We start from the raw sequence: 27,828 nt of genomic DNA on the forward strand, positions 1-27,828 counted from the left end.
GTAAAATAATGTAAATGTAATAATAATAATAATAATAATAATAATAATAGAGTAAAATAATAAATGTAATAAAATAATACTAATAGCAGAGTAAAATAATAAGTAACCTTGACTTGAGTATAAGCCGAGGGGATTTTTTTCAGCCTAAAAAGGGGGCTGAAAAACTAGGCTTATACTCGAGTATATACAGTAAGCTGTATAGTGTTGTACCAATATTTGCTCCAGCTAGTTCTCCCTCTCTTTCTTTACATATGTGAATATTGTGATGAGTTTTGTCATGCACATATGCATTCATTTTAATGCTTAAACATGCATTGAGGCTATTTTTCAATAAAGATACCTAATTCAATCCGGAGCAGAGCTAAGTAAATGATACAAGCAAATTTGAGCAATACTGGCATAGTACATTCAGAGGGAGAATATTCAGACAGACTACACAAATCATTATAACATCTTGAAACACAGTTTTATCCGTATTTAAGGTGGAATGTCTTGATATGATTTTTAAAAACCGTGGAAGAGAAAGTGCCAATGAACTGCACTTCCTCCTGAAGTACTTCTTATGTAATGTTCCAAAAGTCACAAAAGGTAAGGGAATAAGGAAACTCTGGATGCAGAAACAGATTGCGACACTTGCCCTAAGCAAAACTATTTTCCGCCCTTACACTGGAAGTGCAATATGATGACATTCAACTTAATTGTGCCTACTCTCATGTTTCTTTAAGCTAATATCTAAAGCCACTGTTTCTTGGGGTGAGGATAGCATTCACAGAAGGCCATGGGGCAGACCCAAAGGAAGTGGGTGCATTTTGGCCTGGGTGCAAAACATAAGGGGTTGCAATGGTAATGGCTGAATGAAAAGTAGTCCCTCCACCTTCGTTACTTGGGTTTGGATGGGAATATTTTAATAAATCAAATGCAGAATTAATCCTTAGAATGTGCTCTTTAACTACCACTATTCATTTTTTCACGTAATCACCAGACAATTGGATACATTTCTGCCAACGATGAACCAGTTTTCTGAAGCCGTCACAGAAGAAGTCGACACTCTGTTTCCGCAACCAGCATCTCACAGTTCTCTCAATGTCTTCATCAGAAGCATAATGATGTCCCCTCACATCAACATAATCACCATAAACAGTTTGAATTCTTGGATGAATCTCCTTTAGGGTGACACCTTCTACTGTCAAAAATTGAATGACTGCACGTTGCTTAAGTCGCATTGACCAACCATCTGTACAGGGTTCCATACTTCACACTTTAACAATGTTAAGGCTTCCACCAAAATGGAACTGCAGAGGAGAGTCTACTGAACAAGCCAGTATCTGCCGCATACCAGTACTGCCATCTGTTGAGGAGTTACGAAGGTGGAGGCATTACTTTTCATTCAACCCTTGTACACCATCAGTCTGCTTCATTCGCTGAATTTTAAATGTGCTTCACGCAGTGACATCTTCTTTTCTTTTTCCACTATTTCTTCCAACCTCAGCAGATGAGACCACAATGGGCAGGTTTTTGGCAAGGAGCTCCAATCCCTTCAAGGAACGGCAGAAACGACATGAGGATGGATTTAAATTGAATACATGTTGGAAACAAAAGTTCATAAGGGGTTTTTTTTTCTTAATACATTTTAGGAGATTGTCACGTGAGGCTTGTAGCATGCATTATAAACTCCATAGATATGAATTAAACCCTTCATGATTGCACAACATTGTTGTTAAGTCACCTCAATGAGCACTCGGCTCATTGTCAAGCTGTCATTTTCCATAAATGTAGAACTCCAATTTTTAGGCAGCAGAAAATGTTTCCAAACTGTGTTAGGCAGGAGTGAATATGCTTTATACCTGAACATTCATTATTATCACTCTGTACTGTGGTAAAAAAGTGGTCTTATATTTACAAGAGTTCATTGTGCTGTCGCACGCTGGGCCTGTGCATAACACTGTAGACAGGATATAAATTCCGTGTGCCCAACGGGACGCCGGGGCTGCCTCAGATTAAAGGCCCTTGGATTTCCTTAAAACAGAGTCTTTAGATTGCTTAAAGGTTCAACAAAGTTCTTTATTAATGAAAACAAACAGGTACTTTAAGGCTTTCTTAATAGTCTATTGGCTCTCTCTCAATCTTGTCCACAGGGAACAGGCACTATCTTCATAAACTATACATTAACTAATGGGGAAATCCTTAACTTCTAATCTGGGCAGTCTGTCTTTGCCTCTGTTGGCGTGGAGCCCCTGCACCCGGTACCAACTGCTTCTGGCTTCCGTGAGTGACCCTTACCAAGCAGAGCTTTGTAGACTTCCAGAGGAAAAAGAATTCAGGTTTCCGTGATGGCTGACTGAAGTCCTTCAGCAAAGGAGCTGTAGGGCTGTATAACCCTGGCCAAGCTGTGGACTGTATATCTCCCCGGTCAAGCCGTAGAAGACGAAGCTTTCTACAGGAGCTCTTGGTATTATGTCCTGCATGAAAGGCTTCTCTGTGTGGACTGACCCAAAATGGCTCCTATTCCCTCCAAAACCCAAAAAGGGGGCGGGACCAGGGAACCTAACTATAATTGACAGGTGACTTGCCCTATAATTGCAGCCAAAAGAAGCCACCTATCTGCAGAGTCCCTGAAACTTAGGACTATAACAAACATTAAATGCAAAGCAAACAAAATTGGAGCTCTTGGTGCAGTTGTACCTGCACACTCATGCAAAAATAAAAACTAGTTAGCCTTAAAGGTGCTGCCACATTTCACTTTTTCTCTACTCCCTGTCCTTCTTTTTATGCAATTCAGTGTGGTGTTTGCTGTCTTCATAGCCACACTGTGAAGATATGATTCAGCCAACATTGCTGAATTATATCCCAGACCTTGCATTTCCTCCCTAACTGGTTTCATTTGTCAATTTTAGAAATGCATTTTCTACTTCCTGGTTTATGTCAATTTTACACATACGAAGTCGTACTGGGCAAAAGCAGTTTCTTACCATTTCCCTTTGCTACTGACCCATTTAGAGCTACTTTCCCAATACACAAATTACTGCTGCAGTAAATTATATTTTGTTTATCTTAAACTCACATCACTTGTGATAAACCAAAGCCTTTTTATTGCATTGTCATTTTGACTAGTTTCTTTATTGCAGATTCCAAGGGAGCCATTGTGGAGCAATGCGTTAAACCCTTGTACCAGCTGAATAATAATAATAATAATAATAATAATAATAATAATAATAATAATCCTTTATTTGTACCCCACTACCATCTCCCAAAGGACTCGGTGCGGCTTACAAGAGGCCGAGCCCACATACAATAGTAAAAAACAATAACAACAACAACAGCAGCAAAGTAACTAAAAAAACAAAGCAATAACATTAACAACACACCATGACGCAATTAAAATTAACAGCAGGGCCAAATGTAATAATTAAGTTAAAAAGTGCTGGGCATGACCACGTGGGGTGTTTGGAGGGGGATGGGCATGCCTAGATATCCTAGATCTCTGATAAAGTGCGTTGGGACATAATGCTAAGAATTTCCTTATTCTGGAAAGGCACACTGGAACAACCACGTTTTCAAGCTCCTCCTAAAGATTGCTAGTGACGGGGCCTGCCTGATGTCCTTAGGGAGAGAGTTCCAGAGTCGAGGGGCCACCACCGAGAAGGCCCTGTCCCTCGTCCACACTTGTGACATTGTGGGATTGTGGGATTGTGAGCAGGGCCTCTCCAGATGAACGAAGAGAATCGTGTGGGTTCGTATATGGAGATGTGGTCACGCAGGTAGGCAGATCCCAAACCGTTTAGGCCTTTGTAGGTAAGCACCTGCACCTTAAATTGGGACCGGAAAATGAATGGCAACCAGTGGAGCTCCTTAAATAGGAGGGTTGACCTCTCCCTGTAAGGAGCACCAGTTAACAACCTAGCTGCCACCCGTTGGACCAATTGAAATTTCCGAGCCGTTTTCAAGGGCAGCCCCTGAAGGTCAGCGGTTCAAATCCATGAAACTGGGTGAGCTCCCAGCTTCCCATGAGGACAATGATCAGAGATTCTGGGAGCTGAGACATGAGAGAAGCCTCCCACAGGATGGTAACACATCTGGGCAATGTCTTTGTAAATGGCCAATTCTCTCACACCAGAAGCGACTTGCTGTATTCTCAATTCACTTCTGACACAATAAAAAAATTGCAGATACCTACATGTTTACATACATGCTACTAAAGCCCCTTCCACACAGCTGTATAAAATCCACATTGAACTGTATTATATGGCAGTGTGGTCTCAGATAATCCAGTTCAAAGCAGATGTTGTGGGTTATCCGCTTTGATATGGTTATATGGCTGTGTTGAAGGGTTCTTAGATGTAAGCCCCAGACCATAAAACATTATCCAAGAACAGAGACATTGGCTATTAAAGTGCAACAAAAATCTCAATTGTTTTTTCTCTACATCAGTGGTTCCCAAATACTGATCCTCTAGAAGGTTTGGACTTCTAGAGTTCCCAGCAGCCTCAGCCACTTTGGACAATGATCAGAGATTCTGGGAGCTGAAGTCTAAGGCCCCTTCTACACTGACAAATAATCCAGATTATCAAAACAGATAATCCACATTATCTGCTTTGAAGTGGATTATGTGAGTCTGCAATGCCATATAATCCAGTTCAAAGCAGATAATGTAGATTTTATACAACTGTGTAGAAGGGGCCTTAGGCTCCTCCAACAGTAACATATAAAAACCATATTATCTACTTTGAACTGGATTATATGGCAGTGTAGAAGGAGCCTAAAACACATGGAGAACCAGATTTTGGGAATCACTGTTCTACGTCAACATTTCGCAACTGTGTCCATCCAGGTGTAGACTAAAGTTACCAGTGGACTAGCCAACATAGCCAATGGCAAGAGTTGCCCTTCAAAAACATCAACAGAGCTGTAATTGCCCACTACAGTTGCAAAACCAACTACTTGATTCTCTCATTCAAGGTAAAGAATGGCATTATGTGGCAATAATTGCCAATCTGTGTTCCAATACTTCACTGGGAACAAAGGATAGACCTAGCAAAGCTTGGGCCCACAGATGCAACCTCAGGACTTCAACCCATAAGTGGGGGGAAAGTGGAGGGAACCATCTTACCCTGTCTTTCCCCATCTTGTGCCATATAGATACCCTTCTTTCCCCCACTTCCTCGTGCTTCTCTTCCTTTGGAGTCAGGCAATGTTGGATTTCAGCCTGTGATTTTGTTTCAGGATCAGGGTGCTTTGGATGTGAGGAATTATGTAAATGAGGTTCAAGATGGCAATGGTTTGGTCAGTGATATTGATGCAGAGAATGACACAGAGACACCTGTTCAAAGTGTAGTTTCCCATGAGAATGTTCCTACAGGGTATAGGGATGATGGTTTACTCCCTGAATTGATCCCAGAGAATTCCCGGGATTTGGGGCTTGAAAACAACTCGGCACCTGCTGAAACTAATGAGCATATAGATAAGTGGGCGGCAATTAATCAAAGCAGACAGGCCGAGCAATGCCTTCAGCGTTCTGCCAGGCTCAAACAGAAAAAGATAAGGGCCGCTCAAGGAAAGTGAAACCAGTTCCTGAGTGCTTGGAAAGGCTTAAAAGTTCCAAGCATGGAAAATATAGTCAGATGAAGCATCATTTAGAATCCTGCTAAGTTCTTGTTCTTGTCTTATGGAAGCCTTGCTTGGAAAATTCATGCTTAATGATTTCTTGTTTCCTTGTTTCCTTGTTTGTTTGTTTGTGGATCTTTGTTGCCAGTGTGATGTCTCCAGTCTTTACTATTTTATCGAGATTGGACATTGCTCTCCTCCCAAGAAGTAAGCGTCTTCTGATTTCCTGGCCACAGTCTGTGTCTGCAGTAATCTTTGCACCTAGAAATACAAAGTCTGTCACGGCCTCCACATTTTCTCCCTCTATTTTCCAGTTGTCTATCATTCTTGTTGCCATAATCTTGGTTTTTTTGATGTTTAGCTGCAACCCGGCTTTTGCGCTGAACTCTACCTTGGACTAATTTGTTCTTGCTTATCTTTTTACCTAATTGGATTTACCTATTCCTTTGAAGTGTTTTTTTTAACTTTGCTGCTTTTACTTATCTTCAATAAAAGGATTGCTTTCCCTATTAAATGTGTGGTGTTTAAAAGTCAGAGGGTTATTCCTGTCCTGGAGTGCAACATGTAACACCCAACTCCTAAAGACAGGTGTTGGGCTTTGTTTCCATGTGCTATGGAAACGGAGCTCTATAGAGTCCCACCAGAGGTGCCCTTACATCATGTTATGACCTCCATGGGGCTCCATTTGCAAAGTGCATAGAAACTGAGCCCTAAATTCATCTGATGATGTCCTAAGAAGGACCTTACCACTGAATGCATCAAAGGGAGAAGTGAACATACTGGCCTGGTGAACTATAATCTCGGCATAGTTCCATCTTGAGAGGAATTATGCACAATTGCTATGAGAAGTCCTTCCATGCACAGATGAGCAGGTCACACCCACGATGCATAATCACAAAAGGCAGTCTACCAGACCATGCATGATTGAAAATACTTGTCAGCTGCATGGCATCCTTTTCAGATGTGAGTATTGTTTGTTCTTTTTAAGGACATTGATTGCTCTTGAAAACAAAGTACTTTAAAAATAGAAACAATGGGCACAATTCGGCTTCTTCAGATTTTGTGCCAACTAGCTGCAGTCTTGCTTCAGTTCTAGGCAACCTGAAATGTAAATTTTCACTAAAAAAATGAACAATTGTTCAATTACGTGTGTTTTAAAAATATGCTTGGATCTATTTATATTAAAACTTTTTCAGTAACTGTTTATATTTTAGACAATTATAGACGACCAGTATGTAAGAAACTGCTTCCCAAAACAAATACGTTAGATTGTGGGCAGATTGTGGAATTTGCACAGAAGTTTTCACTGTTCAGTTCAAGGGAACACATTTGATTACTGGCCCCATCAAAAAGGTGCTTTTTGTCTTTGTAAAATTGTTTGCCTCTCACCTGGAATTTTTCACCCCATGGACTACAAAGCCCACAGATTATTGTTGCCTGGAAGCAATTGGAGTCCAAGACATCTGGAAACTGTCCGGTTAAGAAAGGCTGTCCCAAAGCATGGAATCTCATCTTTACAATAGCTTCAGTTTGGTTTGCCACTCATTTGCATCTCTCTTTTTTCCCATCACTACCCACTTGACATGCTTGGGATTTTTCCCAATATTATTATCCAGGATTGATTGATTTCGATAGGAGGGAACTGATGGATTTGAGGGAAATGTTCCACTTCAGTATCCAAGAGCTTAGTACTACTAAAGAACTGCAAAAGGTTTGTTGCAGCTCGCCCAAAGAAAAAAAATGTTTATTAGATTATAATAATGTGCAATAGAAACCAGGCCAGAATATCATCATCAATGAAGTAGGAGAACCTAATGCTCCACAAGCTTTCTTTTCTTACAAGCTAATGGGAGGGGCCAAGTTATTATGTTATGACTTTTCAGTTCTTTCCTTTTTTTACTCTAATTTACCTGCATATTCATTGTTTCATATCATAGAGTTGGAAGAGACCTCATGGGCCATCCAGTCCAACCCCCTGCCAAGAAGCAGGAAAATTGCATTCAAAGCACCCCCGACAGATGGCCATCCATTTTCCCCAGCATAATAGTCTTCTCTAAGCTTTCCTTTCTTCTCATGATGTGGCCAAAGTACTTCATCTACCTACCTATCTCGATCTAATCTATCTATCTGGAGGATTGCTGGGAGTTGCAGTCCAGGAATAGGAAATTGTAAATATGCATGGATTGGGATGCTCTCAAAGAAATCCAAGGAGAAAAAAGCTTGCATCTTACAAGCAGTGCATTTGGATCATCCTCTTCTCCTAAAGGGCCTAATCTAGGGGATGCTGGGAGCTGTAGTCCAAAAAAAGTGTGGATATGCTTTTGTGTGTTTTGTTTGCCAGGGGAAGTTGTTTTTGTGAATGTGCTGTAGCATCTTTTTTTTTCTTTTTTTTTCTTTTTTTTTTCTTTCTTTCTTTTTTTTCTTTTTTCTTTTGCTTTTTAAGCCCCTCTACTGTGTTTTTCAGTGTTTTTATGAGTGATGGTGCATTGTGTCCAAATTTGGTGTCAATTCGCCCAGTGGTTTTTGAGTTATGTTAATCCCACAAACGAACATTACATTTTTATTTTTACAGATACTAGCCGTCCCCTGCCATGCGTTGCTATGTCCCAGTCTGTGTATATGTGTTTTGTCTGTATATATATTTGTGTATATATGTGTTTGTGTATGTGTGTGGTCTTGTGCATGCATTGTAATGTATTTTTTATTTTTTGGCTTTTAAGTCCCTTCCATTGTGTTTTTCAGTGTTTTTATGAGTGATGGTCACTTGTTGGCCTGACAGGTGTATTGTGTCCAAATTTGGTGTCAATTCATCCAATGGTTTTTGAGTTATGTTAACCCCACAAATGAACATTAGCTTTTTATTTATATAGATACTAGTCATCCCTTGCCACGCGTTGTGGCCCAGTCTGTGTATATGTGTTTTGTGTCTGTGTGTATATGCATATATGTGTGTGTATATATGTGCGTATATATGTGTCTTTGTGTATATATGTGGTTTTGCGCATTGGTTTTTTTGGCTTGTTAAGCTCCCTCCACTGATTTTTTTATGAGTGATGGTCACTTGTTGGCCTGTTAGGTGTATTGTGTCCAAATTTGGTGTCAACGCATCCAGTGGTTTTTGAGTTATGTTCATCCCACAAACTAACATTACATTTTTATTTATATAGATACAGAACCAGCCTCACTGTGTCTACTCAAATGTAGGATCCCCTGAAGGTGCATTAACACTGTAGAATGAATGCAGTTTGGCACTATAACTCCTTATTGTGTGTTAATGTTATTCGTAGTTTCCCACTGGAGTGTTTAGAAATTTACTAAATAAATATATGAATAATTAATTTGTATTTTGTCTGTTTGTTTGCTTTGTTCTGTTAGAAATGTAATATAATTGACTGGTTGCCCTGACATGACAAATAAAAATAAATAATAATTAACTCATTGCATTTAATTCTGAGAAAATATACATGGGACTGGACTGTTGCACTGTCTTTTGATTTCAATTAAACTGCCATCCATGCATACTTATATACAGTCTAATGAAAATACCCTCCCTAAAGTTCAGACTTCCTATTTTCCCTACTTCCGAGGCCTCTTCTACACTGCCAGATAAAATCCTTATTATCTGCTTTGAACTGGATTATATGGCAGTATAGACTAATATAATCCAGTTCAAATACAATAATGTGGATTATCTGTTTTGATCATCTGAATTATGTGGCAGTTTAGAAGGGGCCTGAGGATCTCAAAAAAGGTGGGATGTTTTTAAATTTCCAAAGCATTGCTTCAAATGCCTGTATTGACTCGCTAGTGTCTGACTGCTGTGATGGATTGGATGAGAGTTTACAGGTTGAAGCTTAATCCAGACAAGACAGAGGTCCTCCTGGCCAGTTCTGGGGCCGACCGGGCTATTGGGTGGCAACCTGTGCTCGACGAGATTACACTCCCCCTGAGGGTGCAGGTCCGGAGCTTGGGGGTCGTTCTGAACTCAATGCTGTCACTTGAGGCTCAGGTGTCAGCGGTGGCTGGGAGGGTCTTTGCACAACTCAAACTTGTGCGCCAGCTGCGGCCATACTTCGTGAAGTCTGACTTGGCCAGCATGACCCATGCCTTGGTTACATTAAGATTGCACTCTACGTGGAGCTGCCTTTGAAGACGGCCCAGAAGCTCCAATTGGTACAACGGGTGGCAGCCAGGCTCCTTACTGGGGCAAACTATAGGTGTTGTGGCTGAGATGTTCCCTGATGATGAGGATAATGGGATTCAGATTCCTGGCTCTTTTTCTGTGCCTCAGATCTCTGGGCCTGCTTCTAGGTCTTTTTCTGAGGCTCCCACAGACAGTGGAGAGTCAACAACACAGCGGTTCTCAGAAGAAAAGAATTTTAACAAAGGAGATAGCGAACAGGTGGGGAGGCTTTTGCCTCCTTCCCACGCTGATACTGAAAGTACAGAAAGCCTTGATAGTGATCTGACCCGGCAGGCTTGTCTTAATTTGCGGGTCAGGCGGAGTTCTCGCCTGGCCGGCAGATGGGAAGCCAGCTCGGGCCAAGGTCATCACAATGCTTTCATGTTGATGAGAGCATAATGTTTTCATGTTAGAAAGGTATTTAGGCTTCTTGCAAATTAAGGGAAAGCATCAGTTCAACGTAGCTTATTAGCCTGAAAGCTTCATGGATTACCTTAGCTGGCAAGCAGTATGCTTGGGATTTCTTGCATTGCGATTCTTGGGGCAATTGTCTTTACTTATACCTTGTTTTTACCTGAAGATCTTTGGAACTGTATTCTGCATATTACCTGAATCTTTGGAACTTTACAATGCTTATTCTTTATTTTGACTTGGATGTTTTCCTCAATAAACTATAAAACTACAGCTCTTGTGTGGTAGTGTTTGGAAGCAAGGTGAAGCTTACTCTGAGTTGCAACAATAGGGAGCATACAATGCTCCTTTTAAAAGAGCTTCACTGGCTACCAATAAGTTGCTGAGCCAAATTCAAGGTGCAGGTTATGACCTATGAAGCCCTAAACGGTTCGGGCCCAGACTATCTTCGTGACCACATCTCGCTCTATGATCCAGCACGAACTTTAAGATCTTCCAGGGAGGTCCTCCTCTCACTCCCACCACCATCATAAGCACAGTTGGTGGGAACGAGAGAGAGAGGACCTTCTCATTGGTGGCCCCCTGCCTCTGGAATGCCGTTCCTAGAGAAATAAAACAGGCCCCATCCCTCCCCTCCTTTCGTAAGAGCTTGAAGACCTGGTGGTTTCAACAAGCCTTTGAGAACAACTAGTTCTAGCTCAGCCCCAGATATTGTTGAATATGTCATATCTTTTTCTACCACTTATCCAGGTCACTTCCTCCTATTAGACCCCGGAAATGAACAGCCATAGACTATGCCTTTTATTGTCATTGCCTACTATAGCATTGCATTTAATTTCCCGGGCTCTCTAGAAATTGCACTAGCCTCTGCCCGGCCTTTTTAAATTGCCTTGAACAGGCAGGATTATTTTAAATATATATGTGCTATTGTCATTTTTTATGCTTATATTGCTTTGTTAATTTTATGTTTATGTTGTTTACTGTGTATGTATTAATGATGTTACTTGGAAACAGCTCTGAGTCCCCTCGGGGGAAATAGAGCAGTATATAAATAAAGTTTTGTTGTTGTTGTTGTTGTCCCAAACATAGTAAACTAACTAAACTCTTACTTAGCTTTTCATTGATTCAACAGTTCCGTTGTGCCTCTGATACTAGCAATTGGGATAAAGGAAAAAAAATGCATTCATAAATACAACTGATAATAAATGAAATTATGATTAAAATAAATAACCGAGCTGTGGTAACAATTGCAGCATAAAAATATTTTGGAAGGATCTTGTAAATGTATAGCCCACTGCTTCTTAGGCCCCTTCTACACTGCCATATAAAATCCAGATTATCTGCTTTAAATTGGATTATATAGTGTAGACTATATAATCCATCAGCGATATTGATGAAGTACTTCCGCATTCCCCGCATGCTTTTGCTGGAGTGCTTTGCTGGAGTCTTTTTTATGGCCTCATAAATTAGTTAAATTAGCCTCCCCACACATGGGTGATACCTAATTTTCCTACTTGACAGATGCAACGGTCTTTCGGATTGCAAAGGTCAACAACAAGCTACACAATTGGTCAGAAGCTCACTCTGACCCGGGGTGGCTTCGAACTCATGACCTTTTGGTCAGAAGTGATCTTAATGCAGCTGACACTCAGCTAGCTGCGCCACAGTCCTGGTGCACACACTTGTGGCAATATATACATTTCTATGCTAATGCTTCCTATAGAATTAGAAGGAATGGGAAGGACTGCCTTATCCAATCTCCAATACATAACTAACGCTCCATCTACACTGTCATATAATCCAAATTATTAAAGAAGACAATCCACATTATCTGCTTTGAATTGGATTATATGAGGCTGGATTTACACTACCATATAATCCATATTATCAAATCAAATTAACAACATTATCTGCTTTGATCTGGATTATATGAGGCTGGATTTACACTACCATATAATCCATATTATCGAATTAGATTATCCAGATTATCTGCTTTGAACTGGATTATATGAGACTGGATTTACACTATCATATAATCCATATTATCAAATCACATTATCCACATTATCTGCTGTGATCTGGATTATATAAGTCTGGATTTACACTACCATATAATCCATTTTATCAAATCAAATTATCAACATTATCTGCTCTTAATGAGACATGCCGCATTATCACGGGGTGCCTGCGCCCTACACCACTGGAGAAATTACATTGCTTAGCCGGTATTGCACCACCTGACATCCGCTGGGAAGCAGCAGCCAATAGTCAAAGGACCAAGGCAGAGACATCCCCAGCTCATCCCCTGTTTGGGTATCAGCCAGCACGTCAACGACTTAAATCTAGAAATGGTTTTCTAAGATCTACAGAGACACTCGCTGGAACACCTCAGCAAGCAAAAGTCCAAAAGTGGCAGGCTCAAACCCAGAACCTCAACCAATGGCTGATACCAAATGAGAGACTCCCCCCTGGGCACACAGAGGACTGGGCAACTTGGAAGGCACTGAACAGACTGCGCTCTGGCACCACGAGATGCAGAGCCAACCTTAAGAAATGGGGCTACAAAGTGGAATCCTCGACATGCGAGTGTGAAGAAGAGCAAACCACTGACCACCTGCTGCAATGCAACCTGAGCCCTGCTACATGCACAATGGAGGACCTTCTTGAAGCAACACCAGAAGCACTCCAAGTGGCCAGATACTACTGGTCAAAGGACATTTAACCAACTACCAAACTCACAAATTTTGTATTTTGTCTGTTTGTTTGGTTTGTTCTGTTAGAAATGTAATATAATAATTGACTGGTTTCCCTGACACGACAAATAAATAATCTGCTTTGAAATGGATTATATGAGGCTGGATTTACACTACCATATAATCCATATTATCAAATCAGATTATCTGCTTTGAACTGGATTATATGAGTCTACATTGCCATATCAACCAGTTCAAAACAGATTATCTGGATTTTGCATGGCATTAAAGAAGGGGCCTTACTTTCTAAAAAATCCAACATCATCAGACCACTGTCTCTCTGAAGAGAAGAGCTTTGCACATCTATCTCAACAGCAACATTTCCTCGAAAACTCTCAATAGGGCCCCATCTACACTGCTATATAACATTTAGATTGTTTACTTTGAACTGGATTATATGACAGTGTAGACTAACGTAATCCAGTTCAACACAGATAATCTGAATTGTCTATGGCTGTGCAGATGGGGGCTAGATCTCCTGTAAAAGAGGCCCTGGATACTGGAAACAGAGATGCCCTGCTCTTCTAGTGTTTTCTGTTGGGTCATGGGAGTTCTGTCTGCCAAGTTTGGTTCAGTTCCATCGTTGGTAGAGTTCAGAATGCTCTTTGATGGTAGTTTAACTATAAATTCCAGCAACTACAACTTCCAAATGACAAACTCAATTTTTGAGTGATGGTCACTCCTTGAGTTAGTAGGTATCTTGTGGCCAACTTTGGCAGCAATTCGTCCAGCGGTTTTTGAGTTATGTTAATCGCACAAACTAGCATTACATTTTTATTTATATAGAAGATGCAAGGAAAAACTTCTGTTGAGTAAGTGTGTTGCTATACACCTTTTCCCAGCATCCTTCCACTTCCAAATCCTATAGAAACAAGTATCCTAGAGACTATTAAGACTATAATAGCATTCCCCCCCCCAAAAAAAAAATCCGATCCAAGGAGAGAAGGAAGGAAAGAGGAAAGTAGAGAAGGAAGGAAGGAAGAAGAGAAGGAGGGAGAGAAGGAGGGAAAAAAGGGAAGGAGAGAAAGAAGGAAAGAAAGAAAAGTAGAAAAGGAAGGAAGGAAGGAAGGAAGGAAGGAAGGAAGGAAAGAAGGAAGGAAGGAAGGAAAGAAGGAGAGAAGGAGGGAGAGAAGGAGGGAAAGGAGGAGGGAAGGAGAGAAGGAAGGAAAGAAAGAAAAGTAGAAAAGGAAGGAAGGAGAGAAGGAGGGAAAGAAGGAGGGAAAGAAGAAGGGAAAGAAGGAGGGAAGGAGAGAAAGAAAGAAAAGTAGAAAATGAAGGAAGGAAAGAGAGAAGGAGGGAAAGGAGGAGGGAAGGAGAGAAGGAAGGAAGGAAAGAAAAGTAGAAAATGAAGGAAGGAGAGAAGGAGGGAAAGAAGGAGGGAAAGAAGAAGGGAAAGAAGGAGGGAAGGAGACAAGGAAGGAAAGAAAGAAAAGTAGAAAATGAAGGAAGGAAGGAAGGAAGGAAGGAAGGAAGGAAGGAAAAGAGGAGGGAAGGAGAGAAGGAAGGAAAGAAAGAAAAGTAGAAAATGAAGGAAGGAAGGAGGGAAGGAGGGAAAGAAGGAGGGAAAGAAGAAGGGAAAGAAGGAGGGAAGGAGAGAAGGAAGGAAGGAAAGAAAGAAAAGTAGAAAATGAAGTAAGGAAAGAAGGAGAGAAGGCGGGAAAGAAGGAGGGAAGGAAAGAAGGAAGGAAAGAAAGAAAAGTAGAAAAGGAAGGAAGGAAGGAAAGAAGGAGGGAAAGAAGGAGGGAAGGAGAGAAGGAAGGAAAGAAAGAAAAGTAGAAACGGAAAGAAGGAAGGAAGGAAGGAGAGAAGGAGGGAAAGAAGGAGGGAAGGAGAGAAGGACGTAAAGAAAGAAAAGTAGAAAAGAAAGGAAGGAAGGAGAGGAGGAGGGAAGGAAAGAAGGAAGGAAAGAAAGAAAAGTAGAAAAGGAAGGAAGGAAGGAGCGAAGAAGGGAAAGAAGGAGGGAAGGAAAGAAGAAAAGAAAGAAAAGTAGAAAAGGAAGGAAGGAGGGAGGGAAGGAGAGAAGAAAGGAAAGAAAGAAAAGTAGAAAAGGAAGCAAGGAAGGAAGGAGAGAAGGAGGGAAAGAAGGAGAGAAGGAAGGAAATAAAAGTAGAGAAGGAAGGAGGGAGGGAGGGAGGGAAGGAGAGAAGAAAGGAAAGAAAGAAAAGTAGAAAAGGAAGGAAGGAAGGAGAGAAGGAGGGAGAGAAGGAGGGAAAGAAGGAGGGAGGGAAAGAAAGAAAAGTAGAAGAAGGAAGGAAGGAAGGAAGGAAGGAAGGAAGGAAGGAAGGAAGGAGAGGAGGGAAAGAAGGAGGGAAGGAGAGAAGGAAGGAAAGAAAGAAAAGTAGAGAAGGAAGGAAGAAGGAGAGAAGGAAATAAAAAAGTGAAAGAAGGAAGGAAAGAGAGCCGGAAGAAAGGAGAGAAGGACCGAGAGAGAGAAAGGGGGAGGGAGGGATGGAAGGAAAGAGACAAGAAAGGATGGAACCGAAGAGCAACGGAGGGAGGAAAGAAACAGGTAGAGAAGGAAGAAAGAAGGGTGAGTAGAAGGGAAAGAAAAAGAGGGGAGGAATGAAAGAGGAAGGGAAGGAAGGAGAGAAAGAAAGGATAGAAAGAGGGAGGGGAGGTTGGCCACAGCAACGCATGTGCTGAATAGAAACATAGTTATTGTTGCGGGAATACAGTGTAATTCCCCGTTCGGTGCTTGCAAGACGCCCTGGATCCGTCATCATTTGAAACCGGGATAAGATCGCGAGGCACCTTCGTAAGTATCCCTTCTCCCCGTTGTTGGCCGCCGACCCCTCACCTCTCCCGGACCCCCGAAAGGAACTTTTCTCCCCAACTTTTCTCTCCGTGAGAAAAAGGCTGCAGTTCTCCTTGTGTCCAGTAGGCGGCGGAAACGCTCCAAGCCTTCAAACTCTCGGCGGCCGAGCAGGTTTGAAATCACTGAGGACGGAGCGGCTTTGATTAGAACCTTATCAATTAACGTTCTTAATTAATATGGTGATCATTATTATCATCCATAGGCAACCAGAAGGGGAATCTGAATTACCGACCACGATTTTTTAATTGATTTATTTCAATGGCAATAAATGCAAATATTCAAACTTGTTGGGTTGTTGTGAGTTTTCATGTCCCAGCAGCATTCTCTCCTGACGTTTCGCCCACATCTATGGCAGGCATCCTCAGAGGTTGTGAGGTCTGTTGGAAACTAGGGAGGCAGAAAGAATTCTGATCTGTTTGAGGCAATTGTGAGTGTTTCAGCTTGATTGGCATTGAATGGCCTTGCAGGTTCAAAGCCTGGCTGCTTCCTGTCTGGGGGGATCCTTTGTTGGGAGGTATTCGCTGGCCCTGATTGATTCTTCTATGGAAATTCCCTGCTCTTTTTAGTATTGTTCTTTGTTTACTGTTCTGATTTTAGAGTTTTTAAATACTAGTTAACCAGATTTTGTTCATTTTCATGGTTTCCTCCTTTCTTTCGAAATGGTCCACATGCTTGTGGATTTCAATGGTTTCTCTGTTTTTAAACAGCCCTGAGTCCCCAGGGGAGATAGGACAGGCTATAGATAAATTATTATTATTATTATTATTATTATATTACTGACACAAAAACTCAGATATCTCAAAATCACAAGTCGAACACTTCCCAAGAGTCTAGTTGATGTATTATTATTATTATTATTATTATTATTATTATTATTATTATTAGACCTCACTACCTCTGAGGATGCTTGCCATAGATGCAGGCGAAACGTCAGGAGAAAAATTGCCTCCAGAACATGGCCATATAGCCCGGAAAAACCTACAACAACCCATTATTTTTATTATTATTTTAAATAACAATGTTTACTACTCTTAGGGCACCTTCTACACTGTTATATAATCCAGATGATCAAATCAGATTATCCACATGCTTTGAACTGGATTATCTGAGTCTACACTGCCATATAATCCGGTTCAAAGCAGATCATCCGGGGGCCCTTCCACATAGCCCTATATCCCAGAATGTCAAGGCAGAAAATCCCACATTATCTGCTTTGAACTGGGTTATTTGACTCCACACTCAGATAATGTGGGATTTTCTGCCTTGATATTCTGGGATATAGGGCTGTGTGGAAGAGCCCATCGGCTGAAACTACTACACCAAGACGAGGCTGGACCTACACAGCCCTATAACCCATATTATCCAAGGAAATCATATATATTGTCTTAATGTGCAGGTGGGATTCCATATTATCATTATTATTATTATTATATTGTATTAAAAGTCCAACTGATATGTTGTATGGGCGAGCAACTGGAATTATATTGTATTGAAGAGCAACTGGGATTATGCATATTGTATTAAAGTATAACTGGGAGTATAGATATTGCTTTGAACCGGATTATATGAGTCTACACTGCCATATAATCCGATTCAAAGCAGATTATCTGGAATTGATATGGCAGTGTAGACTCATATAACCCACTTCCATGTGGATGATCTGTTTTAATAATCTGGATTGTGTAGATCCGACTTATCCCCGACTCTATATATATAGAGAGAGAAGGGGGGGGGGGGTAAGTCGGATCTACATACATACATACACACATATATACACACTAGCCGTCCCCTGCCATCCGTTGCTGTGGCCCAGTCTGTGTATATGCGTTTTGTGTATGTATATATGCGTTTATGTGTAGATATGTGTGTTTGTGTATATATGTGGTTTTGTGCACGTATTGTAATGTAAATTTTCTTGTTTTTTGCCTTTTAAAGTCTCTTCCACTCTGTTTTTCAGTGTTTTTATGAGTGATGGTCCCTCGTTGGCCTGATAGGTGTATTATGTCCAAATTTGGTGTCAATTCGTCCAGTGGTTTTGGAGTTATGTTAATCCCACAAACAAACCTTACATTGTATTGTCGAAGGCTTTCATGGCCGGAATCACTGGGTTGTTGTAGGTTTTTTCGGGCTGTATGGCCATCGTCTAGAGGCATTCTCTCCTGACGTTTCGCCTGTATCTGTGGCAAGCACATATAAACCCTTTTTCCTAGTTCCAACAGACCTCTGAGGATGCTTGCCATAGATGCAGGCGAAACGTCAGGAGGGAATGCCACTAGAACATGGCCATATAGCCCGAAAAAACCTACAACAACCCACATTACATTTTTCTTTATATAGATGAGTGTGTGTTTATATAGATGAGTATTTATATAGATGAGTGTGCCATAGATGCAGGCGAAATGTCAGGAGAGAATGCCACTAGAACATGGCCATATAGCCCGAAAAAACCCTACAACAATCCACATTACGTTTTTATTTATATAGATGACTGTGTGTTTATATAGATGAGTATTTATATAGATGAGTGTGCCATAGATGCAGGCGAAACGTCAGGAGAGAATGCCACTAGAACATGGCCATATAGCTCGAAAAAACCTACAAGAACCCACATTACATTTTTATTTATATAGATGAGTGTGTGTTTATATAGATGAGTATTTATATAGATGAGTGTGCCATAGATGTAGGCGAAACGTCAGGAGAGAATGCCACTAGGACATGGCCATATAGCCCGAAAAAACCTACAACAACCCACATTACATTTTTATTTATATAGATGTGTGTGTATATTTCGAGAGTCTCATGCAATGGATTGATTTATTCCTGTCGAAAGTGTCAAAGAACATTTTCTCTCTTCATTAAAAGCTCCCGCATTTGTACAGCTCGGAGAATTCCTCTCAAGGAGTTGGGGCACCTCTTTGGAGATGGTCATTTGCCCCCAGACTTACACAAGCTTTTGTGAAACACACACAAAAGTATGGATCTTGTATTGTCGAAGGCTTTCATGGCCGGAATCACTGGGTTGTTGTAGGTTTTTCCGGGCTATATGGCCATGGTCTAGAGGCATTCTCTCCTGATGTTTGGTCTGCATCTATGGCAAACATCCTCAGAGGTAGTGAGGTCTGCTGGAAGTAGAACATGGCCATATAGCCCGGAAAAACCTACAACAACCCAGTATGGATCTTCTTAGAAAGGGGAAAACGGGGATGTCGAAACTTTTTCTTCTTGTATTGTCGAAGGCTTTCATGGCCGGAATCACTGGGTTGTTGTAGGTTTTTCCGGGCTATATGGCCATGTTCTGGAGGCAATTTTTCTCCTGACGTTTCGCCTGCATCTGTGACAAGCATCCTCAGAGGTAGTGAGGTCTGTTGGAAGTAGGAAAAATGGATTTATATATCTGTGGAATGGCTGGGGTGGGGCAAAGAGCTTTTCTCTGCTGGAGCTAGGAGTGAATGTTTCAACTGACCACCTTGATTAGCATTTGATTGCCTGGCAGTGCCTGGGGCAATCTTTTGTTGAGAGGTGATTAGATGTCCTTGTTTGTTTCCTCTCTGTTGCTGTGCTGTTGTAATTTTAGAGTTTTTTTTAATACTGGTAGCCAGATTTTGTTCATTTTCATGGTTTCCTCCTTTCTGTTGAAATTGTCCACATGCTTGTGGATTTCAATGACTTCTCTGTGTAGTCTGACATTGTGGTTGTGAGAGTGGTCCAGCATTTCTGTGTTCTCAAATAATATGCTGTGTCCAGGTTGGTTCATCAGGTGCTCTGCTATGGCTGATTTCTCTGGTTGAAGTAGTTATAGAATCATAGAATCAAAGAGTTGGAAGAGACCTCATGGGCCATCTAGTCCAACCCCCTGCCAAGAAGCAGGAATATTGCATTCAAAGCACCCCTGAGAGATGGCCATCCAGCCTCTGTTTAAAAGCTTCCAAAGAAGGAGCCTCCACCACACTCCAGGGCAGAGAGTTCCACTGCTGAATGGCTCTCACAGTCATGTTCAGATGGAATCTCCTCTCTTATAGTCTGCAGTGTCTTTCATGTTCCTTGATGCGTGTTTGGGCAATGCTGCGTTTGGTGGTCCCTATGTAGACTTGTCCACAGCTGCATGGTACACGGTAGACTCCTGCAGAAGTGAGAGGATCCCTCTTTTCTTCTTCTTTTTTCCTTTTTTCCATTTTTTTAAATTCTTTTTTTCCTTTTTTTTCTTTTTTTTAAAAAAAATCTTTTCTGTTTTTCTTTGTTTCTTTTTTTTAAAAAAATCTTTTCTGTTTTTCTTTTTCTTTTTTTAAAAAAATCTTTTTTAATTTTTTTAAACTTTTTTCTTTTTTCTTTTTTAATTTTTTTCTGTTTTTCTTTGTTTCTTTTTTAATTGTTTAAACTTTTTTCTTTTTTAATTATTTTTAGTTTATTTCTTTTTTTCTTTGTTTCTGTTTTTCTTTTTTCTATTTTTCTATTTTTCTATTTTTAATTTTTTTAATTTATTTCTTTTTTAATTTATTTCTTTTGTCCTTTTTTCTATTTTTCTATTTTTTCTATTTTTAAATTTTTTAATTTATTTCTTTTTTAAATTTATTTCTTTTTTCCTTTTTTTCTTTTTTCCTATTTTTTCTATTTTTAATTAATTTAATTTATTTCTTTTTAATTTATTTTTTTTGTCCTTTTTCCTATTTTTCTACTTTTTCTATTTTTTAATTTTTTAATTTATTTCTTTTTTAGTTTATTTCTTCTTTTCCTTTTTTCCTATTTTTCTATTTTTTCTATTTTTAATTTTTTAAATTTATTTCTTTTTTAATTTATTTCTTTTTTCCTTTTTTCTTTTTTTTTCCTTTTTTTCTTTGTTCCTGTTTTTCTGTTTTTCTTTTTTTTCTATTTTTTCTATATTTTTTCCCTATTTTTTCTATTTTTGTGTGTGTGCAAGGAAAACTTTCCGAACTTCGGTAAAAGTCAAGGCTTTTCTAACTCATTCCCCAGTTCCTTCCATCCTCCTGCTGCTCCTCTCTCCCTCCTTTTTCAAAATTATAGCCCTGTTTAGAAAGTTTTAAGACAACCGTCCATTTTATGAGGAATCTTTTATGAAGCCCTCCATTTAATTAATAAAAGGCCGCGATAACTTCTGCAAATGTCAGAGCTGGTAATTATGTTAAACAGCCGACAAGCTTCCCCTCCTCCGCTTTCTCCATCCCTCTCTCCCTCTCTCTCTCTCTGAATAGAGCAGGGCTGCTTCTTTTCTCCCCTGGCTGCCCAATGCCTGGGCCCCCTTTTCCCCCTTTGCCCCCTCCCTCTCTCCCTTTGGCCCCCAGAGCCAGCTGACCTCTGGTTGACTCCTGAACCGGACCAGGCGCGCTTTTGTTTCGCCCCCACGAAATCCCCTCCACTCGGCTCATCTTCCCTTCTTCCTCCCCAACTCACCTCCTTCGAGGACCACCTTCTCAGGTCCTGGCCTTTAATGGGTCTTGAAATACCTTCAGGAGGTTCAGGAAGCGTTTGACTCTCCTCCCCCCCCCCCCTCTTTCTCTCCTATCACTTCCAACTCTTCTCTGCTGCGGCATTCCTTCATTATCTCCCCTCCGCCTTGCCAATCTGTTTTCTTCTATTTGTTTCCCCCTCCCCACGTATTCCCGTCTTCTGAAAGGGAGAACCTTTCCTTGGGAAGCTGCAACCCAAAGATATAGGAGTTTGGACCCTTCTTTAGGGGGTACAAATCCTGTGCCACTTACTCTAAAGTAATCCCATTGATTTGGGCCAGGTTTGCAACTGAGATGATAACACGCTGCATTAAAGTGACACTGAGCTTAGATATGTTGCATTATATTGCATTCTATAGCTTGTATTCAAGTGCAACTAGGGTTCTATAAACTGTATTAAAGAGCAATTAATACAATCTATTGGATTAAAATGCGACTGGGAGTATACACGTTGCATTAAAGTGTAATTCGGATTACATTCTAGTTGCACTTTAATACAATGTATATAATCCTAGTTGCACTTTGATACAAGATGAGTCCACAGCAGACACTCTTTAATATTATTATTATTATTATTATTATTATTATTATTATTATTTAGGATGGACTGAAGTGAGAGCCTTTCCTAAGAAAGCTGCAGAGTAATGGGTATGTATCTCATAAATATGCATTTATTAAAAGTGATAGCCATTCCTTAGTAAGTTGCTAAGTAATACACATACACACATATATCAGCACTTTATATATATATATAACCCCGGTTGCACTTTGATACAATATATATAATCCTAGTTGCACTTTGATACAATGTATATAATCCTAGTTGCACTTTGATACAATATATATAATCCAAGTAGCACTGTGATACAATATATATAATCCTAGTTGCACTTTGATACAATATATATAATCCTAGTTGCATTTTGATACAATATATATAATCCTAGTTGCACTTTGATACAATATATATATAACCCTAGTTACACTTTGATACAATGTATATAATCCCAGTTGCACTGTGATACAATATGTATAATCCTAGTTATACTTTGATACAATGTATATAATCCTAGTTGCACTTTGATACAATGTATATCATCCTAGTTGCACTTTAATACAATATATATCATCCTAGTTGTATTAAAGTGCAACTGGGATTACATCTAATGTATTAAAGTGCAACTAGGGTTCTATATAGTATTGTATTGTATTATAGTGCAACTAGGGTTCTATATATATATATATATATATATATATATATATATATTGTATTGACAAGCAACTGGGACCTCACAACCTCTGAGGATGCCTGCCATAGATGCAGGCGAAACGTCAGGAAAGAATGCTTCTAGAACATATAGCCCGAAAAAACGACAACCCAACTGGGATTATACATGTTGTATTAAAGTATAACTGGGATTATACTGTATATATTGTATTAAAGAGCAACCAGGGTTACACATGTTCCATTAAAATGCAACTTGTATTAAAGTTCAACTGGGGTTATATAGGCTGTATTAAATAACAATTGGGATTATATATATTTATTATATTATATTATATTTGAATGTGACTGGGATTATACCCGTTGCATTAAAGTGTCATTGGGATGACATAGATTGTATTAAACTGCAACTAGGATTACATATAATGTATTAAAGTGCAACTGAAGAGTAACCGTGGACCTGTTGCATTAAGCTGCAACTGGGATTATATGTGTTGTATTGAAGAGCAACTATATATTGTATTGAAGTGCAGCTGGGATTACATATTTTGTATTAAAGTCCAACTGGGGTTATATATGTTGTATTGAAGAGCAACTGGGATTAAACATATTGTATTAAGGTATAACTCGGATTACAAATATTGTATTAAAGTCCAACCAGGCTTATACATGTTGCTTTAAAGTGCAACTGGGACTGTATTGAAGAGCAACTAGGATTATATATTGTATTAAACTGCAACTGGATTACATATATTGTATTAAAGTGCAACTAGGATTATATATATTGTATCAAAGTGCAACTAGAATTATATATAATATCAAAGTGCTAGTAGGATTTTATATATATTGCATCAAAGAGCAACTAGAATTATATATATATTGTATCAAAGTGCAACTGGGATTATATATCCTGTATTAAAGTGCAACTAGAATTATATATATATTGTATTAAAGTGCTACCTGGGTTATATACATACATATACACACACACACACATACATATATGTATATAAAATGCTGATATATGTGTGCATGTGTATTACTTAGCAACTTTCTAAGGAATGGCTATCACTTTTAATAAATGTATATGTTGCACTCAAGTCCTGAGATACATACCCATTACTTTGCAGCTTTCTTAGGAAAGGATCTCACTTTAGTCCATAAATAATAATAATAATAATAATAATAATGATAATAATAATGATAATAAATAATAATAATAATAATTAAATAATAATAATAATATAATAGAGTGTCTGCAGTGGACTCATCTTGTTGTGTTTCTAATAATAGTAATTATTATTATTGCTATTGAAGAGCAACTAGGATTATATATTGTATTAAACTGCAACTGGGATTACATATATTGTATCAAACATCAACTGGGATTATATATATTCTATCAAAGTGCAACTAGATATAGATATATATATAGTATCAATATAATCCTAGTTGCTCTTCAATACAATCCCATTTGCATTTTGTGTTTCTAATAATAATAATAATAATAATAATAATAATAATAAGTGTCTGCTGTGGACTCATTTTGTGTTTCTAATAATATTATTATTATTACTATTGAAGAGCAACTAGGATTATATATTGTATTAAACTGCAACTGGGATTCCATATATTGTATCAAAGTGCAACTGGGATTCTATATATTGTATCAAAGTGCAACTAGATATAGATATATATATATAGTATCAATATAATCCTAGTTGCTCTTCAATACAATCCCATTTGCATTTTGTGTTTCTAATAATAATAATAATAGTAACAACAACAACAACAACAACAACAACAATAATAATATAGAGTGTCTGTGTGAACTCTTGTTGTGTTTCTAATAATAATAATAATAATAATAATAATTGCATCCTGGTTGCTTCCTCTGGATTAATCCTTGGGGGTGGGGGGACCCCTTGGGACTCTTTCAGAGCCTGTAGCAAAGGGCTAGTGTCCCCAAACGAGGGACACAACATGAAACCTCGTCAAGATGCAAGCAGCAATCCGAAAAACACTTTATTCGGGAACGAGGCCCTGGAAAACCCCGGGGATTGGCACTCTACAGGGGTAAAGTTTTTTGAAAATACACACTATTCGTAGCCTGTTCTGGCCCTGAAGCCTCTGGCACCCCAACTTGGGCGGACGTCGCTTGGCGTTCACAAGAGTCAAAGATCCAATAGTAGGCTGTAATGACAAGGAAAGTCTTATCCGGGATGAGCTTTGTGCAAACAAGTTGTCCGGCCGCCGTAATGGGTCTGTAAACGCCTCCAGGGCCTGGGACGGAAGCTTTGGGGCGACCCACTAAGCGACAGGAGGGGACCCCTATCCAACCCCGGATTGTCTTACCTGAGAAGCCACGTCGCGGGTGGAACTCCTCCGCCAGAAAGAAGTCGGGCAGGGTTTTCGCCCAGAGGTGGCTCGGTTTTCCAAGAGGGCGGGAGGGGGGCTTCTCTCTCACGATTTCTCCTTCACTTTTGCAGGCTCTGGAGCTCAGAGTGAGACCGCTTTCTGCCCTAGACCTCCCATCCCAGGTCTGCTTTCGCCCCCTTTCCAAAAAGACCCACTCAAAGGGAAGCCAAGGGAGAGCCCTGTGGGAAAGAAGCCCTTTCCAGCCACCCTCCCCGTCCTTTTCAGAGGAACAGGCTTGATGGCTGATGCCGGAGCCTGTTGCTGCATTTCTGTCTCTATAGGCATTTTTTGACCTGGTCCAAAGCTTATGGTTGACTTATATTGAGGCATATAATGACTTATAATGCAGTGCGGAGTGCATCATATATGGCCATATAGTGCAGCTCAGTGCATTTCAAACTCTACACACTGACCATATAATGATGTGGTCTACAGTGACCAAATAATAATAATAATAATAATAATAATAATAATAATAATGTATTTTATATATATATATATATATATATATATATGCTCTGTGCATAATGAATTCCTTAAAAACAAAGCATTTCAAACTCTACACTGAGCATATAATGATGTGGTCTACACTGGCCATATAATTATATAATAATTATATATATATATATATATATATATATATATATATATATATATATATAAGCTCTGTGCATAATGAGTTCCTTAAAAACAAAAGAACCAATGAAGGAAAGCACACCAAAATGGCAACAAAACGTCTCACAACACAAGGAGTGACCATCACACAAAAAAATTATGATTTTGTCATTTGGGAGTTGTAGTTGCTGGGATTTATATAATCAAAGAGCATTCTGAACCCCACCAACGATGGAACTGAACCAACCAGGGCATACAGGACTCCCATGAACAACAGAAAATACTGGAAGGGTTTGGTGGGCATTGACCTTGAGTTTTGGAGTTGTAGTTCACCTACATCTAGAGAGCAATGTGGACTCAAGCAATGATGGATCTGGACCAAACCTGGCACAAGCACTCAATATGCCCAAATATGAACACAGATGGAGTTTGGAGGAAATAGACCTTGACATGTGGGACTTGTAGTCACTGGGATTCACAGTTCACCTACAATCAAAGAACATTCTGAACCCCACAAATGACAGAATGGGGACAAACTTCCCACACAGAACCCCCATGATCAACAGAAAATACTTAAGGCCATCCAATCCAACTCCCTTCATCAGGGCAAGAAAACATAATTAAAGCCCTCCTGACAAAGAGCCAACCAGCCATAGATATAGATAGATAGATAGATAGATAGATAGATAGATAGATATGATTCACACAGAGAGAGAGATATAGTATCATAGATTTGAAAGGGACCCCTAAAGAAGGCCAGTTCTATGTTGCATATTCCAGAGTAGGCAAACCAGACACTCTCCACATCAACACTGACAAAGAAATAGCAAGAAATACTGTTTTCCCACAAGCATAAAAAGTTACATATATTAGAAACCAACACTTTCTCATTACTTTATTTTTCAGATCAACAGACTGGGCCACAGCAATGCCTGGCAGGGGACAGCTAGTGACTTATAATGCAGTGAGGAGTGCATCATATATGGCCATATTGTGCAGCTCAGTGCATTTCAAACTCTACACCAGGGGTCCTCAAACTATTTAAAGAGAGGGCCATGAATTCCTATGCACACTGCACATATCTTATTTGTAGTGCGAATAACACTTAAAAACAATACAATAATTAAAATGAAGAACATTTTTAACAAATATAAACATATTACTATGTCATTGGGAGGTGTGGGCCTGCTTTTGGCTGATGAGATAGGATTGTTGTTGCTGTTGTTGTTGTTTGCTTTCAAGTTATTTCATACATTGGTTGACCCTGAGCAAGGGCCAGGTAAATTACCTTGGAGGGCCGTATCCGGCCCCCCAGGCTGTAGTTCGAGGACCCCTGCTCTACACTGACTATATAATGATGTGGTCTACACTGGCCATATAATTAAATAATAATAATAATAATGTATATTATTATTATTATTGTAAAAGCAGGACACACATGGGTCTACACAGGCCACTATATAGGTCCACACTGACCATATGGTGCAGCTCAGTGCATTTCCAACACTACACTGACCATATAATTATATGGGTTTTCTCTGACCATTAGACAAGTCTACACTGATCATATAATGCAGTTCAGTGCATTTCAAACTCATTGTATGGATCTACACTGACAGTTCTACCAGTCTAAGGAGACAATTAAGTGCAGTTTGGAACTGTATTCTATGGCAGCTTAGGCCCTTTCCACACAGTCCACACTGAACTGGATTATATGGCAGTGTGGATTCAGATAATCCAGTTCAAAACAGACACTGTGGATTGTCTGCCTTGATATTCTGGGTTATATGTCTGTGTGGAAGGGCCTTTAGATCCCAGTTGGGAGGATGCAACGTGGGTCCCTTCCACACAGCTGAATAAAAACCCACAGTATCTGCTTTGAACTGGAATATATGGCATTGTGGACTCAGATAACTTAGGAACCTTCCACACAGCCATATAACCCAGAATATCAAGGCAGAAAATCCCACAATATCTGCTATGAACTGGAATATATGGCAGTGTGGACTCAGATAACTCAGGACCCTTCCAAACAGCCCTATAATCCAGAATATCAAGGCAGAAAATCCCACATTATCTGCTTTGAACTGGAGTATATGGCAGTGTGGACTCAGATAACTCAGGACCCTTCCACACAGCCATATAACCCAGAACATCAAGGCAGAAAATCCCACATTATCTGCTTTGAACTGGAATATATGGCAGCGTGGACTCAGGGCCCTTCCATACAGCCATATAACCAAAAATATTAAGGCAGAAAATCCCACATTATCTGCTTTGAACTGGAATATATGGCAGCGTGGACTCAGGGCCCTTCCATACAGCCATATAACCAAAAATAT

At 39.7% G+C, this 27,828-nt stretch overlaps 1 long non-coding RNA gene across 1 annotated transcript; it reads right to left on the reverse strand.

The window, feature by feature from the left end:
* Positions 1 to 15,987: 15,987 nt before the first annotated feature.
* Positions 15,988 to 25,110, reverse strand: LOC132780545 (uncharacterized). The gene is made up of 2 exons (XR_010910112.1): positions 24,809 to 25,110; positions 15,988 to 16,150 (listed from the first exon to the last, which is right to left on the reverse strand). It is a non-coding gene; the product is annotated as an uncharacterized lncRNA (long non-coding RNA).
* Positions 25,111 to 27,828: the final 2,718 nt, after the last annotated feature.

The sequence above is a fragment of the Anolis sagrei genome, chromosome 1 (genome assembly GCF_037176765.1).
Source record: "Anolis sagrei isolate rAnoSag1 chromosome 1, rAnoSag1.mat, whole genome shotgun sequence".
In the NCBI taxonomy this organism is placed as follows: Eukaryota; Metazoa; Chordata; class Lepidosauria; order Squamata; family Dactyloidae; genus Anolis; species Anolis sagrei.